Source organism: Cheilinus undulatus, linkage group 12, assembly GCF_018320785.1.
Source record: "Cheilinus undulatus linkage group 12, ASM1832078v1, whole genome shotgun sequence".
Classification (NCBI taxonomy): Eukaryota; Metazoa; Chordata; class Actinopteri; order Labriformes; family Labridae; genus Cheilinus; species Cheilinus undulatus.
In genome coordinates this window covers 9,425,592-9,444,278 of record NC_054876.1, presented here as the reverse complement: position 1 = coordinate 9,444,278, position 18,687 = coordinate 9,425,592, and the positions used below count along the sequence as shown (strand labels likewise).

Here is an 18,687-nt window from a genome sequence, read left to right as displayed (position 1 = left end):
TCATTCATACTTCAATGCTTGTGAATAAATCTAAGTTAGACCTGGAAATAATTTATTAAATGTGGCTAAAAATTCCTCTGAGAGTCATATTTAACAAATAGGAAATAAGTGAGCAAAGAGAAAGTCAGTGTCTTCATAAGTATGATTGAAAATCACTAATTTCATTATGATAGGACACACTATGCCAATCAGTTCCTGGGACAGGGCTGGCGAGACAGGGGTTAGCGCTGCTGCCTCACAACAAGAAGGTCCCTGGTTTGCTTCCCGTTCAGGGCCTTTCTGTGCGTGTTCTTTCTTTGCATGTTCTCCCAGTGCATTCGTGAGTTCTCTTCAGGTACTCCGGCATCCTCCCATCACGAAAGACATGCTCATTATGTAAACTGATCATTCTAAACTGGCTGTAGGTGTGAGTGTGAGTGTGTCTAGTTGTCTGTCTCTATATGTCCTGTGATTGACTGGTGAACAGTCCAGGGTGTACCCCACCTCTCACCAGCTGACAGCTGGGATACGCTCCAGCCACCCCGCAACCACCAACAGGATAAGACATATAGAAAATGGATGGATGGATGGATGGAGTTCCTGGGACAATAATATATCCACTGATATTACAAAATTTGCCATGGTTTTGAATTGATTTGATTTAGAAGCCTGTGATCAAGATCAGATCATAAAGTTAAGTTTGAAAAATACTTTAATGGCATGAATAGTTAAGTTCTTTGTTGCCAAAGCAGAGTTCACCAAAACAAAAAACAACACCAGCCAACAACAACACCACCACTGCCATCAACACCAACAACACCAACATCACCACCGATAACAACAGCAGCAACACCGACAACACCACCACCAACAACAACAGCACCACAAACACCAACAACTACACCAACAACAGCACCACCAACCACAACAACAACACCAAGACCACCACCACCAACAACACCATCACCACCAACAACAGCACCACCAAGACCACCACCAACAACAACAGCACCACAAACACCAACAACTACACCAACAACAGCACCACCAACTACACCAACAACAGCACCACCAACACCATCACCAACAACAACACCAGTAACAACACCAACAACACCAACAACACCACAACAACAACACTACCAACCACAACAACAACACCAACAACACCAAGACCACCACCAACAACAACACCATCACCACCAACAACAGCACCACCAAGACCACCACCAACAACAACACCATCACCACCAACAACAACACCAACAACAACACCATCACCACCAACAACACTTCAGCACAGTTAAAGCAGTTTTGGCAGGTTAATTGATTTTTGCATTTTAATAGAAATAAGTCATTAATTTGACTCAAATATGCAAATTGCACTTCAGACTACCTTCTGCAACTTGTTAACTGGGGTTGAATAAACTAAGTTTACTTGCTTGTTACCACTTGAAGATATTTTTTCAGTTTTTCTACAATTTTCTATGTAGGCTTTTTAAAATTAAGGGTAGCAGATAGTTTTTCAATTAGGAAGATAACTATAGACATTTGTGGTTGAGCATGTTGACTTTGAAACAGCAAAAATGGACGTGCCAAACATCTATGTTCTTTTCGTTTCCTGTATTCTGATCAGATCAGTGTGTGCCTTTTCTGGATCTTTTTATAACCATTATAAAGTTTTGTCTTCTTTTTCGGGTTTTGAAATTTCTTTTTTAACATGATTCATCCCTGCCCATTTTGGAGAAAATAGAGACAACATAAAAAAAAAACCAGATGAAAAATGGTGAATTAAAGTTTGTTTAACAAAAATAAAGTTTCTCAAATTAAAACAAAAATGAGTGATGTTGAATTTAAAATTAAACAATAAGTAAAGCAGAAAGAGACTCTAAAGTAGCATTTTTTTTTGTTCTTTGAAAATAACTTGCTTAAAGAAAAGGATTGGAAAAAAACTTCACTAGTCCCGTTTTGACTGTCTGTTGATTTGATTGATTATCTTATCAACTAATCAATGTATCAGTCTACATTAGTAGATCGTTATACCCCAGTCTTTACTTTTAGTCCAAGATTTATTCTCTTGCCTGAATCTGGTACCACACCTTGGTAGTGTGTTCTGTGCACTCTGCCAAACCTGGGGTCCCTTCTTTCTACATCTGAGAGGCAGAACAGCTACAGATGCATTTCGACAGATTTACTCACAGTGGAGAAATGTGGATTTTGAATGTCTTCTGATAACTAAATTACATTTTACTTCAAGATTTAGCTTCAAGATTAAAAAGAATATCTGGTTTTCACTGCTGTCAGTAAATGTAAAATTTTGCTGACTTTTAATACCTTATGTGCTCAAACTCAGTCCAATATTCTCATGAAATAGTTCCTTTTGAAGCGGCCTTTTCTTGGCCAGTGGCTCTTGGAAAGCTGACCACGGTCTCAGATCTCTTTGGTGAGAGCTCAGGCAGAGTTGATCTGTCAGCTTAGAACTAGGATGCCTGCTAATACTTAATATGTTCACAAGCTAATCCTGATGGCTCAGTGCGGCTTACTCACAGATACACATAAAAACAAGAATCTATAGTATGCGCTGTGTGCATAAACGTACAGTCAATAAACACACGTATATCGCATGTGATGGACGTGGCTAAATCCTCCACTATGTGTACATACCAAAGTCCTCTCACGTATAATTTATACTTTTATCCCTACTAACCCAAATTCCTCCACGGAGAAGTTTGATGCAGCATATTTGATCCTGGTAGAATAGCAGCGGGATCTGGATGGAAATCCCTTTGAACTCTGTGAAATATTGGAAGTCTGAGCTTTAATCTGCGGCTCTCTGGCCGATGTTTTGATAGGGCATGTAGCTGGCCGGGGAGCACTACTGTATTCCAGACGTAGTCATTTTATTGTCATCAAGGTTGCACTCACACTTGACAAACTGTGGCAATGAAGCGAGCTGAAAGAGGATTACAATGTTTGGTGCCAGATGTAAATGTTTGCTGTTTTTATGAAGTGAGAGAAAGAGAGACACAACCAAACTGAATCCCATACCCGTTATTATTCATTCTTCACTCACACTCTTGACTTGTTAAAATAGACACAGGGGTAAGTACCTCTCAGCAAGCATAGCTCTGAAACTAATACATTTTTAAGTCAGACAGCTGAGGAGGAATGAGCCGAGTTTGCCAGCCCCCGCTCTCCCGTGACCTCCGATCCTGTGGTAATATTAATAGAAAACCTGAGTCGTAAAGCCTTCCACAAAATCAAGAGGAAGCAGAAAGAAAATAATATGTCCATTCAGAAGCAGTGGAAAGGAGAGAAACTGTGGGCAGAGAGAAGCCAGGATAGACACCTGCCCACAAACCGTATATTCATCCTCTTCACTGGCCTTCTATTTTCCTGGAGACCTTGTGGAAACACGACACACTTATAAAAAAAGATTTCCTCTGTAAAATACCACAACACTTTTATTATAAATAATAAAACTAGTGTGATCAGACTGTGGCTAAAATTAAAATCCACTTTAAATGACTTTTTTTGGCTGCTTTAATTTAAAAGTGAACTGGAGGAAAATGTATTGTCTGTTTTGAATGTTTCCCTCCTTGAATGTAAATTTCTGTAAACTATCAGATTTCATATTTTGAAAGCAACTAAGTTGTTTTATATGTTTTACTGCTTAACTTTTAAATGTTGTGATTAAGACAGACATTAATCAGCAGAATGTATGGGAAAGTTGTGCAATATAAAGCAAAATCAATCTACCAATCTCTGCTGATTTTCTTTATCCTTATATCTTAAAGTGTCTTTGAAGACTCAATTTGAATATTTAATAACTTCAAACATCACAGCTCTGTAACAGATAGTCTGCTTGAAAATTTCTTTGATACCTTAAATAGTTTGGATGTTAAAACCCTGCAGTGTTCAAGCGTTTTTTTTTTTTTGTTTGTTTGTTTGTTTGTTTGTTTTGTTTTGTTTTTTGTTTTTTCTCTTCTGCTTAATGTCAGATGTATTTTAATGCTATTAATTTGATAAATCTATTTTTTTTCCTTGTAAAGCACTGCGATTTGTTTTGTGTATGAATGGTCCTTTATGAATAACCTTTTCCTGCTTGGTTATCAAAAGATTTGGCCATGAATTTTCTCTGACTAAACTAGGGCAGCACAATTTATTAAATTTAATAAGAATCATGCTTTTTCCATCTATCTATTACCAGCACCACGTATCCCATTTAGGTTCATGGGGGGCTGGGGCTGATCCTTTTTGTTATTGGGCAGGAGATGGGGTACACCCTTGAATGGCTGCCTGTTAATCACCAGATATAAAGGACATATGACATGATAATTAATGTTTAAAATGCACAATACAAAAATACAGAAACCAAATAAAGGCACAATAAAAACAGCTATGAAAATGTCTTACCTGAGTCATTAACCTGAACTTGGTTACTTACATAAGCTGTTGTACTTAACTGAGATGTAAAGCGCCTTTTCATAAACTAAATTCTTAGATAAGGATGAATATTCATTATCTTTTGTAAGATTCACTTGTTGTGTACTTCTGTTTAAACATACATTTTATCGCTGTGGGGTGCAAACCTCTCACCCCAAAATCGCTACTTTGATCGCTACAATGATCTATCTTTTAAAGTATCAAAGTGCACATTATGCCTTTCTATATAGTGAACAACATTTGATTATTCATCTTCTACCAATTGTGCTGAAATGTGCTTAAATTTGTTTGATTCTTCTCATGGGTTTAAGATTTGTAAAACCTACAAATAAAGAGGATGACCAGTAGCACTGATTTTTGACATAAAAAAAAAAACTAAACCCATAGAGAATGGAGATGCAAGGTTGCCATGATGATACTGTGGAGCAGTGGGTGTGTTTAGAGTGCTACTGCGTCATCTTCAGCTAAATGTAAGGGGCCACAGTGGGCCAAAAATGCCAGGGCAGATTTTCCTCAGTCCAGCCGAGGCAACAGGTGAAGGGCAGGAAACATATGCTTACAAGAAATGATCAAATTTTTCCTGAAATGAATGCATAATTGGAATTAAGAATCATGAACTTGATGTTAATTTAACAGTTATTCAGGCTCTAGATCAGAGGATTAGGACCGAATAAAGGGGCTATTATGGAATTTATTTTTTCCCCCCTCAAGGTTCAACACATTTGTTTCCTTTTCTCAAGTCAACCAAACTGGTTTTCCCAGCATACTAGGGTAATTCCTCAAGAATTAACACAATTTCTAGACTTTCTTGAAACATGGAATAATAACATATGTGCATACCCTTCTGTAATGATGTGCTTTTCAAACATGTTTGTTCTGTCTGGTCTCTTTGTTCAGTCATTTTTCTTCCATCTATGGTCTTACTGAAACATATTTCGTTGAATAGATATGAGTGGTTGAAATATTTTTGAAATTTAAAGATTTCTCACAAGGAGATGCTGGTGGCCCAACCTATTACCCTTGGTTAAATGTAGCTCTAGATTTATCCTTGTTTTCTGTCTTGTACTTCTCCTACCACCAGTCACACATTTTCTCCCCATCACTAATCGCCATTGAACGTTTGTGGCTCTGACTGCTTTGAACTTGTATCTACAAGGAAGTAAATTACCATATTCTCAGATGATCCTCACTCAGGCTCCAGGAGTCCTTGTGAAAGCTGCCATGGAGGATTGATGATGGTCCTGCATGCCAATACTGCTAACAGGAAGGTGACCTCAGTGTTGTGACTTTCGGCGTGTTTGAGGGTCAGGTTACGTGACTGCTCTAACTTGGCTTCGGTGCTAAAGAGGCGAGGGTCATTAACCCCACAGACCAGAGACACCCTCATTGATGGAGGTTTTTCCAATAGATGTCACTGCAGCACACAGCACTCACTGGTCTTAATAAGTGACCGGCTCCTACACAGACTAAATACCCACCACATGAAGGGTCTCATTAGGTCTGGAGGCGTGGCGGCATCCACCTCCGACCCTCCCTGCTGTGATTGGGGTCAGAGGAGTGTAACATTGCTCTCTTGTCACCGGTGGTCTCACTAACTGAATTTCCTCTTCATCTCACACAAGCCTTTCCCGTAATTATGTAAATCTGTTGACTGAATTTGGCGGCAATACGATACCTGGCAAAGTGTAACAACAAGTAACGCAACAGAAGAGTCTGGTTTGAATTATGGGCTGCATTTGAATGGGACAGAGGCAACAGAGAACACAGCACCTGTGTTACATTACCTCGGCATGGAGGGGAGCGAGTGCACGGCGAAAGGATGTTAAATGAAGTGGAAGAACTCCGAGCATTCAATATCAAAAAACATTTTATTACACGCCTGTTTGAAATGGCAACGGAGACAGGAAGAAGAGAGAATATTACATTTCATCCTGCTCAGGAAGTGCTTAAACGTATGGTTTGAACTGGTCAGGCTGTTCCCATGCACATGTGAGCGATGGCTTTATGCTGCTTCTTTAACTTCTTACAGTGATAAGATGGCTGCTAAACTCAGTAACACCACAATCTCAAACAATGCTCCACTGCCTACTATCTTATCGACCAGAGGTGAGGTTGTGTTTATGAAAGTGAAAAGCTTTAGGACTTTCATGACTCATGACGACTCTGGAATGATATGCTTTTCCAAGTTTTGATCTTGAAAAATTGGCAGTTTACTTGACCTGTCCTGTTCTTGAATTTCAGGATTTGCAATTTCCCTATTAGATTGAAATTCAAGTACTAAAAATGCCTTCATGAGACATTCCATTTCACCTCTACTCTTATTGCTTTACTCTCACGCCTAAACCTTTCAGGTTAGGAATGTGAATCTTTCAACATTTCAAAGTTTGATTTCACTTCATTTTAATTCTAGGGGTCACAATGCAATTCAAAATCCAGTTTCAATTCAAATTGATCCCAGATTCAGAAAACATCCTGTTTATTCTAAAGATTAGCTTAAATCATCATCTGTGCCACATTGCTGGCTCTGAGAAGCTGCATGTTTGTCAATTAAAAAACATTACAAATGTCTTTAAGATAATGCCTCTTTAATTTGTAATTTTTTATCAGCTGATAGCAATAATGCAAACATACAGAGTAACAGGGGCGTCATGCAAACAAAAATTCTGGGGGAGCTAAGTTAGAGAGGGGTCTAGAGCAGTTGTTTTTCAATCTGTTTTTGCCCAAGGCACACCACATCCATATCTTTACAAAATATCCTCTTACATGTTACAGTAAACCGAGCATATAGTGTTAGTTCAGGCAGGCCATGGGATCAAGCACTGCCATATAATTAAGATCAGCTGATCTAACGAAAGTCCCCGACAGCTGATGGCAAGTTAAAGCTCTAGGCATGCTTTTGGTAAATCATACCCATGCTGCCATATCTAAAGTCTGTCTAAGCTTTGCTACTCCTTCTGCAAGCTACTTTTTACAATCCTCCTCCACCCCAGCTCCTCCATTATTCTACCTCTGACTTCATCAGTGTCATTCTGTTGTCATTTATGCCTGTTCTGCTCTGTTTTGTGTTATTGTATAGTTGTAGTAATTATGTATGGTTGTATAAACTCCTACGGCACACCAGTGTGCCTTGCCACACCATGTGAGAACCACTGGTCTAGAGAGTCTTTATTGGAAAAAAACGGCAAGAATGATGCCATGCTACTTTTTGAAACATTATCATAGGCGTGGGGGGTATTACTTTTGAAAGAATCTCTTGATATTTCTGTTTTGTAAAAGATAGTCTAAGGATGGTAAGGTTTTAAGAAAATCTAAATTAAATAAACGAGAATCCCCTCTGCTTATTTCTACTTTTTTAGTCTTTCAGTAATGAGATTAATTCTGTAAGATAAATTACCAAAGTCAGACTGTTTACATCCAACACAACAGTCTGACAAGTTCTAGTTAAAACTTTGTTTTGATTGGCTGAGTTTTAACTAAAAAATTATGACTAGTTTCACTCAAGCCCATGGAGGTGAGTTGGCATATTCTCTTCCTCTAAGCGGCCGCCATCTACCTGAGTCATGTGACGTCATCAAAGGTGACATAGCAGAAGCTCCCTATGTGTTTAAGACAATCCTGGGACGTTTCAACAGCATAAATACACTGTGTATTTCCCACATGAAAACCAGTCCAGAACAATTTACGAAACAGAAAAGAAACATTGCCTATCACTCCTAATATGTTATGTAAATGCACAGTTGTAAAAGCACTAAAGTGTTATAAAAACTATATCCACGTCATCAAATAAGCAAATAGGAGAGGAATAAACACATGGCAAATGGCATAGTTTTGGTACTGAAACTTTTGATCATTAAATAAATTTCCATTATTTGGTGCCTTAATCTTGTTTTTCTGTTGAAACAAGGATTGACATTTTTTGTATCTTTACCAGCATCATATTAAGTTAAAATTCCTGTACCACAACAGCCAGAATAACCATGAAATCTAAAATCATCTTGTGATACAGCTGACTTTTGTTTCTCAGTAGCCTCCTTAAGTTTCTTTTCTGTTTTTGTAAGTGTGACGGTTTACTTGGAAATGAGTTTATCTTCTGATCCCCGAGAGTCAGAGTTCCTGTAAAGCAGCTCGATTTGGTGGCTTTCTCTCCCGGAACCTATCTTTATAAAAATAAACTCCACATATACTAGAAATAATAAAGTGATACTTTGTTGATCGATCTTTTCTTTTTGTATTTATGACATGGATCATTAGGAGCCCAGCCGTGTGATCAAAGAAACGTTTTTCAACCATTACACCACTGCTTGATCCATTACGATGATGCATCACCGTTTTCGTCTTCCCATGAATGAGTCTCAATCCTGTGTGAAAATATGTGTAAATGTTAAAAAATGAAAGGACTTGTGGTCTGAACTCAAAATTTATCATAGACTGAGACTAAATCAGTGTTGCAAGCTCAGCAGCAGGGATGTTAGACTGGATTAGTAGATGGGAAGATATCTCCTGTGGTCGCCAAACGCCCTGAGTGTTTATGAATCCTGATTCCCGGATGATGATCAGTGTGGCAAATATTCAAAGCCAGAAAAGTTTAGGAGAAGTGAATTTGTGTCGTGAATGAGTTATGAGACTTTAGCCAAACTCAAACAACTTTTCAGCCCTTCTTTGTATATTTACTGAGACACGTGAAAGGCCGCAGTGATTAATCAAGCTTGATTTCATTTTCAGAGCTGTGCCACGATAGATTTCAAACCTCCATTTCAGCGTGAGGTTTCACCAGTTAACCTCCAAAATGGAGCAGCAAATGTAAAATCTAAACAGCCAAGAATAGCTATTAATACACATCAGATAAAAATAACACGGCACCACCACACTGTCCTGCTGAATATCTTCACAATCATTCTTTCGCTTCACAATTTCCATCTGCAGCCATTTTGTCTCGGCCATTTTGCGTCTATCCTGGTGAGCCTCTCGCTGTAATTTATTTAGTGGATGAGTGAAGGTTGCAGAGCCAGTTCCATGATGTACCCACGATAAGCCACATGGGTGGAATCATGGCATGGCACTGTAGCAAACATAATCAACCATTTCAAATCCACCAGTGAGCTAGAAAGGCCTTCCTAGAGGCGGCATCCTGTGTATAAATCAAATAAAGTCACAGAAAAGGAGGGCAAGATGTATTGAATACAATGCTGGTAAAAACTGAAAATAAAGTCAAATGCTGTATTTATCCCTGAACACTCTGAAGCATGCTACCTAGCTTGTCTGTCACTCCCTGGGTCAACAGCAAGGCAACAAATTTAGAGCAGTGGCTCTCAGCCTGATCCAGTCAAGACCCCTAATAATAACAGCTTTAGAATCTGTGACCCCCAGTGCGTGGTTTTGAGCTTTTATTGTGATGCCTTTAAATTCTAAAAGGTATTTGCTGAAACAGCCACCAAATGCCACCAAATTTCCCCCCATTTTTGCCACTCTAAATCTCTTTCAGCCACTTTTTAATCACTTCACCGCTATGCATGCCTGTTTTTGCCATTTTTGCCACCCTTTTTTCCATTTTTTGCCACTTTTATCTAATTTTGCCACTTCTAATTCATTTCTGTGACTTTTAAATTCAAATTTCACCACCTTTTCCACCATTTTTGACATTATAAACCTATTTTTAGCAATTTTATCCCCTTTTAAATCTGTTTTTACGTTTTTTTTAGACTGTAATTTACTACAGAAATGAATACTTTTTTTCCTTGATAAGAGTGGTTATTATTAATGTTAAATATAAAATATGGATACCACAGCCTAACTTTCCAATGCACCATGAATTGCTGACCTCATGGGCTCCCAGTTCGGCTGGGCCCCAGAAAGCTCTCCTGTCTGAACATGACTATTCTTGATTGTGCTTGGCTGTGTGTTCAACTACCTTCGGGTCCAGTGGGGGTCCCCGGTCTCTGGCGACTTTGCTTTGGGGGTTGCAGGCTGAAAAGGTTGAGAACCCCTGGATTAGAAAACTGATCACAGATAGATCTGCTTGTTCTAGGGTTTTGGTTAAAAATAAACTGTATTACACAAAAAGGTACAAGGCTGGCTTTGCAGCCTGGCCACATGAATAACACAAGTGCTGCCATTAATCTGGATGAGTCCAACTGTTTGTGGAAGTGTCAAAACAAAAGATCAGACTGAAATCTCTGCATATGTAAATAGAGAATTTGCACCAAATCCAGCCCATGAGGAGGATGAGCTGTTTATTTCCACAGAATCTGAAGTTAGCAACAGTAGATTCACTGGAAAACAGCGAAAGATGTCTAACACAAGATCTCAACTGTTCATGTGGTTTACAGATCTGTAAACAAACGCTAAAAGTCTTCCAACTGACGTGCCACCGTGTGCTGGTTGTACAAAAAAACAAGGCATAATGAGGGGATTACAAGAAACAAAGAGCCTACATAAACAAATCTAATGACCAGCGTAATGAGAAGAGTAAAATTTCACCTGCTGCCGTGAGAAAAGTTGGCGCTCACGGGTTTAGTGTGAAGAAATCATCTGAAGGCAATTTCTGAGCAGAGTTGAACGCATGAACTTTGTGTGGGGTGTGTGTGGTTTTCAAACACCAGCCAAACAGCCTCAAAGGACTCTATCAATGCTGCTCTCACAAGCCAAGACGTAATGGCTTATTGACCATTTTATTGCATGTCTCACTTGAAATTAACTGTATTAACCCCACTGAGAAATGGTCCATATACAGTACCACCCATATTATTACAAATAGACGTGAATGCACCTCAGCTAAAGCATAGCACATTAAATTCTAACTCAGATTTCACAGTTTCATTGGACTGAGTCCTGTTTTGCTTCAGGTTTTTGGAGTAAATGAGAAAGTTTTTGTCTAACTTTGAAATTAAAGGTGGGTTTAAACCAGTCTGTGCCGTTCAATCATAGACTGTATATAAGAGGTGGATGCAGCCATTGTTATGAAACCCATTGTTTTGTGGACTCAGGTTTTGAGGCCCTGAGTTAGGCGCTTTTTTGATTGCTTTGTTTTCATTGGTTTTCCAAAGCCTGACCGCTGAATTACCAAAGAAGTTCTGTTTATGCCCAAGGCTAATTCCCTAGCTGGCTAATAATGCAGTTAGCATCTTTTCCACCAGAATAAGGTCCTATATGTGGCTTAGCTGACCAAAGTTGTTTAGGTTTTCGACTAAAATAGCTTCAAGAGCTTGGTGAACTCTGCAGACCTGTCACTGGCTTGCACATATCTCTAGTTTGAGAGCAAGCAGTGTGGTTAGCAGAAAGAACCGAGCCACTTGAAGTACTCAGTCCTCTCATCAATACCAACAGCTGCAGTCACAGATGGGAAAAACCAAGCGGTGCCCTCTGGTGTTGAAGAATAGAGCCAGTGCTGACAGCATTGCTCTTTTTTAAAGTGTTTGCCCTGGAACCCTTTTACAGAAGTTTGCATTCTCATGTGCTCGAAGTGCAATTGTTGTGTCAAAGAACAGCCAAAACGCAACGAAAAGGGACAGTTTTTAGCTGAAATCCTTTTCATTTACGCCTCCCATCTTTTTGAGAAACAGGGTTGCAAATCTACAGAGATATAACAGAAACAAAAGCAAATTCTTTAAGTAGATCATGAAAAAAAACTTAAACGTCCTCAATGTGTGCTAAAGTATAGTATCAGGATTTAAAAGTTATGAAATAAGACACTTCACTAACTGTACAATAATATTTGTGTTTAACAAATTTGCATGCATTTCTCAATGCATTGTAATTTATGTTTTAAGAAATGAATCTGACTACAAGATAGACTATCAGAGCATAAGAAGTCCATAAAAACACAGAATGATAACCATCCTATTGCTGTAGACCGAAAACATTTGGGTTTGACATCAAAGGAGAAAATGAGACAAGAGACCAACATTTCAGCTTTTATTTCCAGTTATTTACATCTGGATCTGATACAAAACTTAGAAAATAGCTTTATTTGTAACAGAACACCAAATTTGTTTGTGAGCAAAAGTATAGACTTAAAATAGATTAAAGTGAATAAGACTTAATATTTAGCAGCAAATCCTTTGCTTGCAATAACTGCATCAAGCCTGAGAGCCATGGACTTCACTTTTTCATCATAATTATATTTTAGCATTAAAAATATCATTTGGGTTAAAGAGCTTCTACATATTGGTGTATTAACCATTGCAGAAACATAAAAAATGATTTTGGTTTTACTAATTTTTACCAATGCTGTTAATTTAGGACAGCTGTGGCATAAACCTTACTTTGGGTGGTGGTCTAATAAATTAAGCACCGTATATGGGGATGACCTGGATTTAGAAACCAATTTCTTGCGACCACTACAGGAACTGCAGTTTTTATGACTTCCACATCCAACCTCATTTTTCAGCCTCAGACTTTGACAGACATTTCGGTTTGCCTTTCAGTCACTCAAACACTGTTAGCTTTGGCCTAATAATGAACAGCAAAGCATGAAGACTTTGTAGCGTTTCTTGGCATGATTAGTAAAAATGATGATGGGAGTTCATGTAACTGATCCATGGCACTGTTAGAAATGAGTCTAAGCTAATGTTCCTAATTTGTTTCAGGATATTTTTCTATCATGAAGCTCTCAGAATCTTGTTTATTTTTACAGCTCATTATTTTATTCCTCGGCATGTTCGCCGTTCATGACTAAGCTGTCTTGAACAGGAGAGGCAAAGCTGTGAAATATAGTCCATGACAGTTTATATCCCATAGCTCCAGAGCTCAACATATGAGGCCTGCATATGGAGACTGATGGCTGTGTTAGCCTCACGGTCTCTGCTGAAGTATCCCGTCCACAGTTTGACCAGAGGGATGGTGGAGGCAGGAACACCTGGTTAGCCTGTCTGTAACAAGCTGTCATAGAAGCTAATGAGCTCCCTGATTATCTCCCCCTGAGACCATCCAAAAGCCCTCTACTCTTTAAAATAACCGTTTCTATTTTTACCCCAGTGGATAGAGCTCTGCTGATTATGAATCAGGGGGTAATTGCGCATGATGCAGGTCAGATGTGCATGGGATACTCTCGAATTTGATTCACAAACTTTTAACCTTTTGACACATGAAATGCAACTCTCTAAGTTTTCCTTTAGCTACCCATCTCCAGTGACGATGGAAGACCACTTATCCATGCTAATAATGCTCCAGCTAAACCGCTGGAGAAGTCTGCATTGACAAGCGGAAACTCCTCTGACCTCACAGTTTAAAAAGCTAAGAAGAGATACTGTAGGTGCGCCTTTTTTCCCGATGCCACCCTCCCACACCACATCATCAGCAATCAACCTCAAAATACCTCCACAGCCCGCCCACATTCGTGGTCAGATCTGAGGGTTATTAGGAGTGACAAACTCAAGGAAACATTAATACGTGGCAGAAGCCAGGCAGTGTTTGTTTAGTCGCTGTTCAGAACTCAGAGCAAACATGCAGAATCTGCCAAACGACGGGTGGCGTGTACTGTAAACGGGTCGGCTCCCAGCGCTGCTCTGGTTGGTCTGACTGTGTTTATGTGCGGTCGTGGCTCCAGTGGATTGGCAAGCGGAGGATGTATACACTGCTGCATTCTTGTGGATGTTACTTTATCTTTGAGGTGTGGGAGGATGAGTTTCCAGAACTGATGAGGTCGATAAGGGCAAGTTGATAGAAATAACACAACAGGACAAAGTGATGTAGTCGATATGAATGACCATGATGACGTTTGGACATCTTTAACCAATATGAATGGATCTGAAATAGCAATAACGGACAGTTATTCTGCATTGCTCTGTTGAAAGTGAAGTAATCAACACATCGACTACAAAGTATTTTCATAAATAAGCAGTAAAGAAAACAACACATACTAAACTGATACTTTAAATTAGGGCTGCAGTAATCAAGTACTCTATCGATTCTTTTTATCTTAATCTAGTGCTCTAATAAGAAATATTGCAATTTTTTACCAATCACTTTTGCTTTTTTAAGAGAAGTACTAGACAAATGAGAAAGAAGCCCTTAAATGAACTACTTCTTTATTAAAAATTGGTCTTAACAGATTCTCTAAAGAAAATATATTTTACAACACACGGCGTGATGTCCAGGCTTACAGCATGGATGGATACAGGACTGATTTAAGGAAAAACTTGAGGCAGATCATTAGTCTTGAGGAATGTTTTTGAATCGAATCACCCGAATAATTCAAGGAATCATTTCAGCCCTACTTTAAATCAGTGCTGGTGCCCAGACGATGCCTGCATTGATACTTTGGAATGGGAAAAGTGACTCCCCAGACTCTGTGCCAGACTTTGACCTTAAAGTTAAACAGCAGAGACTCTAAGTGTCATGTGCAGCATAGTGTTGTTGTCTAGCATAACATATCCTCACAAGTTAGATTCATGTTGTTCATCTTATTTGTACCAAAAGTGAGGCAGAGATTATGTATGACAAGTTAATGACTAAGGGCTGACATATATAGGTCATTTCCACCGATCGGTCCGGTTCAGTTTTGTGTGGCCCTGCACCCAATTTTTCCAAAAGTTTGAAAAGGACCCTATAAAAAGACTCATACCATCCCACTTTTTGGCACCCTTCCGTAGGGGTACCAATCTTACCTATCCGTCCCAAAAAGTGAAGCTACACACACAACAGTAGGGGATTGCACTGATGTCACTTCAGTGTGCGATAGACTGCTCAGCTCCGGGCTGCAAAACACACAGAAGTCTTCTCTGTGAGTAGCAGGTGAAAATGGACTAATATCTGTGTTTTGGATATTTGGAATATCCACACTGTTTCCTAGTCTGTGAATATTGATATCTGGCCACAAATCAAGTTTCCTGAGGTTTATCTGGACCTGATTTTAAGTACACAAAGCAGAGCCTGAAGGCTCACATCAGCCTGGCCTTTCCGTGATGGATGTGAAACTTATCCTTGAGAGATTTTGTTCACAAAAATAGCTTGAATGGATGGACCAACAGCCTGAAAATATAATTCCCCCACCCCTGGCTATCACAATTAAAACTGTCAAAGACAAATATTTGAAAGTTTACCTGAAGAAATATCTGGTATCTAGAAGCTTCTACATAATATTTTTCAGTCTGGCAGCCCTGTATTGTGACAGATCCTGTTAAATCCTCACAGTTGTACCCACTGAGATCCACTACACATACCGCACAGTCTCCAGCACCATAAGTGGCTTTTATTGAGTAGATAAACAGGGTACAGAGTGTTTTGACACAAAGGTGTGGGCACCACTGAGGAGACCCAGTCAGATCTGTTTCCTTATGTCATCATGTAAAGCAGTCTGCACTCCACCCCCTCCCCTCCAACACCTCTCACCTTTCAGCCATCCTCAATGGGCCGGGGGAATTTCTCACCACGATCTGGTTCAGCCCCATTACAAAGAACCCTGTGGCCAGCTTGTAAGCGCTCCTCCATACACAGAAAACACTTGAGCACGCAAAGGACTCGAGCAGCATTCATCACGCTGATGTATGAAAGGGAAACTAGTCATGACACGCTGTCTCAAGTGGACTGATTCGGAGCAATTTGTATGATCTGGTTTGCAGTTGTTGACATTGAAACACTCATGCTTTCTCATTGCTGTGTTTGTATAAAAATTCTCTGCGACAGAAGTTTTATTACATTGCAGACTTTTTTCAATTACGCTGTAATTTTCCTTCCCGTGGTGTGCTAGAGAAATGAATATGGTGTGATTTTGTTTTTAACTCATGTCACTAGCCATGCATTTCCTCCAAAGACTCGTTTCAGTTTACAGAGATGAATCATTGTTTTGATTTAATTTTAAAGCCTGCATGAAACGGTGTTTGGAAAGGACAACCATCTTCATGTCATTACGCTGCCTCACACATCTCTTCCTCTCTTAGAACACACCTTGTCTTTTTCTCTGGTTGACACCGCTGGGTCACTGAGGTTTTTTCTGCTCGTCTCCAGAGAACTGAGAATAAGGGAGGGTGTTCAGCAGCAAACTTACAGGATATATATGTCTTCCCAGGTTGAAGGCCATGAGCAGCACACACATAAATACAGTACACTCTAAGGAGAAACTCAATGCAGCTTCCACTAGGGAGGACCACACCAGTTTATGAATATTGATAGTGTCTGATGGGATTTGGGCAGGGTCAGCTGTTGGCCTGCAGGATTCAGTCATACAAACTGTCTCAGTGTGTTAAACATACCTCATTACAGAGACAGTCTGAGGCCGTGGTGCTGGTGGCTCCTCACTCCCTTCCAACAAGATGTTTCGGTATGATAAGTATATCTAAACCTTTTCACAAATGCTTTCCAGAAAATGTAGAAAGGAAAGAGCTGAGAAGAACACACAGGTGAGCAGAGAAGTCTTGAAATAGTTTCATTACCTGCACAACAATCGCACTAGTTGCTCACTGTTCGAATGATAAAAATGGCATCACACGAGCCCACTCAGAGTGAACTTTCTTGAGTATTACTGTGTTCACACAGAATTTCACTCTGACATCACATGAAAATTTTACCAGGCACCAGGATGAAAAACGTGTCTCTTTGTGGTCAGGCATGCAGCTTACCTAACCTTGCAATGCTGATTAATTGGCCACATTTCACATGCGTCATCAGGCGGCTGTTTTGTAAAGCCTCAAGCTGAAATGCTTATTCCCATTCAGATAACGACCAGACCAAAAAAGGCTGTAGCTACAGGATGGTTTAGTTGAAGTAAATGCAAACTTGTAAATGGCTGTTGAGGAGATTATAGTGGATGCAGACAACTTGACGATATTTCTTTATTAAAAGAAAAACCACAAAGAATAACACTGGAAGCTTTTCTTGGTAGAGAATATGTTTTAGCTCTTCTACAGAAAATCTTCGGCAAGAGTTTCATTTACCAACTGGCTCCACTGATGGTGAACAATAATGTTCTGACATGACAACAGCTGCCTGTAAAGAAAAATACAAATATTTGCTAGAGCTGGGCAATTAATCAAAACGAAATTGAAACCAACATTTAGAGGCTTTGAATGAAATAAACCTGCTGTGTCAATTATTTCCATTTTTTTCCCTTGTAATTCGCTCTCTAATAATGTACCACCCCCTTAAAAATAAACCACTGGCTGTGTAGCCACGTGTATTTTCAGAACAAACGGAGTAGGAGGATGAGGATGGAGCAATCATTCATTTATCGTAATCGAGGTAAAAAGTTCAATTAATGGTGATTTTGATTTTTGCCATAATTGCCCTGCCTTAATATTTGCACTATGTGCAAAACTAAAGGTATTTGCACACAAGATGCAATTTTTTCATGCAAACAATTTATGCCAATCTTTTTTTTTTTTTTTTTTTTTTTTAACCATGTAGCAGGCCTGTGCAAGCTTTCACACCAGTAAGGTAATTTTGCAGAGCAAAATGTGCTATTCGCACAGCTGGAGCTGTTTCTAAATTAACGGGACGTTAGTACAATGAAACATTTAGCAACACAGTCTTCTCTGACCTCAGACATTGGGCTCATAAATGTTCAGGACCAATCAGCTCACTGAAATTACTCCTTTGACCGGCCTATAAAACAAGCTCCTCTCAATTAACTTCAACTGTGCCCTTAATATGATTAATAACATTTAATATAGACTGAATGAAATGCTGGTCCCTCATCCTAGCAATCTTGGGGACAGAGGCAGAAACTTTATTTTATCTCCCGCTTCAGTATATAACAGTTTATCAAAGGACAAAAGAAAACACAGCAGATGGCTGATGTCACACAGGCTTTGTCCAGTTCTTTCTACAGTCTATGGTCCAGTCTTCCTCGTTTTCTCTTTCTATTGCTTTACTGAGAGAAAAAATAAATTGTACAGTGTAGGGGTCATGCAACACTCTTGATGTTGCACCAATCTGCCTGTCAATCTTACAGTCTTTTCTGCCCTCACCTGTCAACAAGACCCCAAGATACTTGAACTCCTTCACTTGGGGCAAAGACTCACTCCCCACCTAGAGGGAGAAATCCACTCTTTCCCGGCAGAGGACCATGGCCTCAGACTTCGAGGTGCTTATTCTCATACCAGCCACTTTGCACTTAGTCTCAAATCATTCCAGTGCCTGCTGGAGGTCCCAAGCTGAGGAAGCAAACAGCTTGTATGATGTAATACCATATGTGGCAATACCATATACTGCTGGAAAATTTGGGGAGGGTTTAATGGTATTTAAAAAATGAATGTTGCCCAATCCAGCTGTACATCCAAGCCCATCAATGAGAAATTGCCACCTTCCAGCTGCTGTTAGTAGACATTT

The 18,687-nt window shown here is 39.5% G+C and overlaps 1 protein-coding gene across 1 annotated transcript in view; it reads left to right on the top strand.

Annotated features, from left to right (window-relative positions):
* Positions 1-18,687, top strand: part of uvrag (UV radiation resistance associated gene) — a 198,115-nt gene that overhangs the window by 148,940 nt on the left and 30,488 nt on the right. The window lies entirely within an intron of this gene.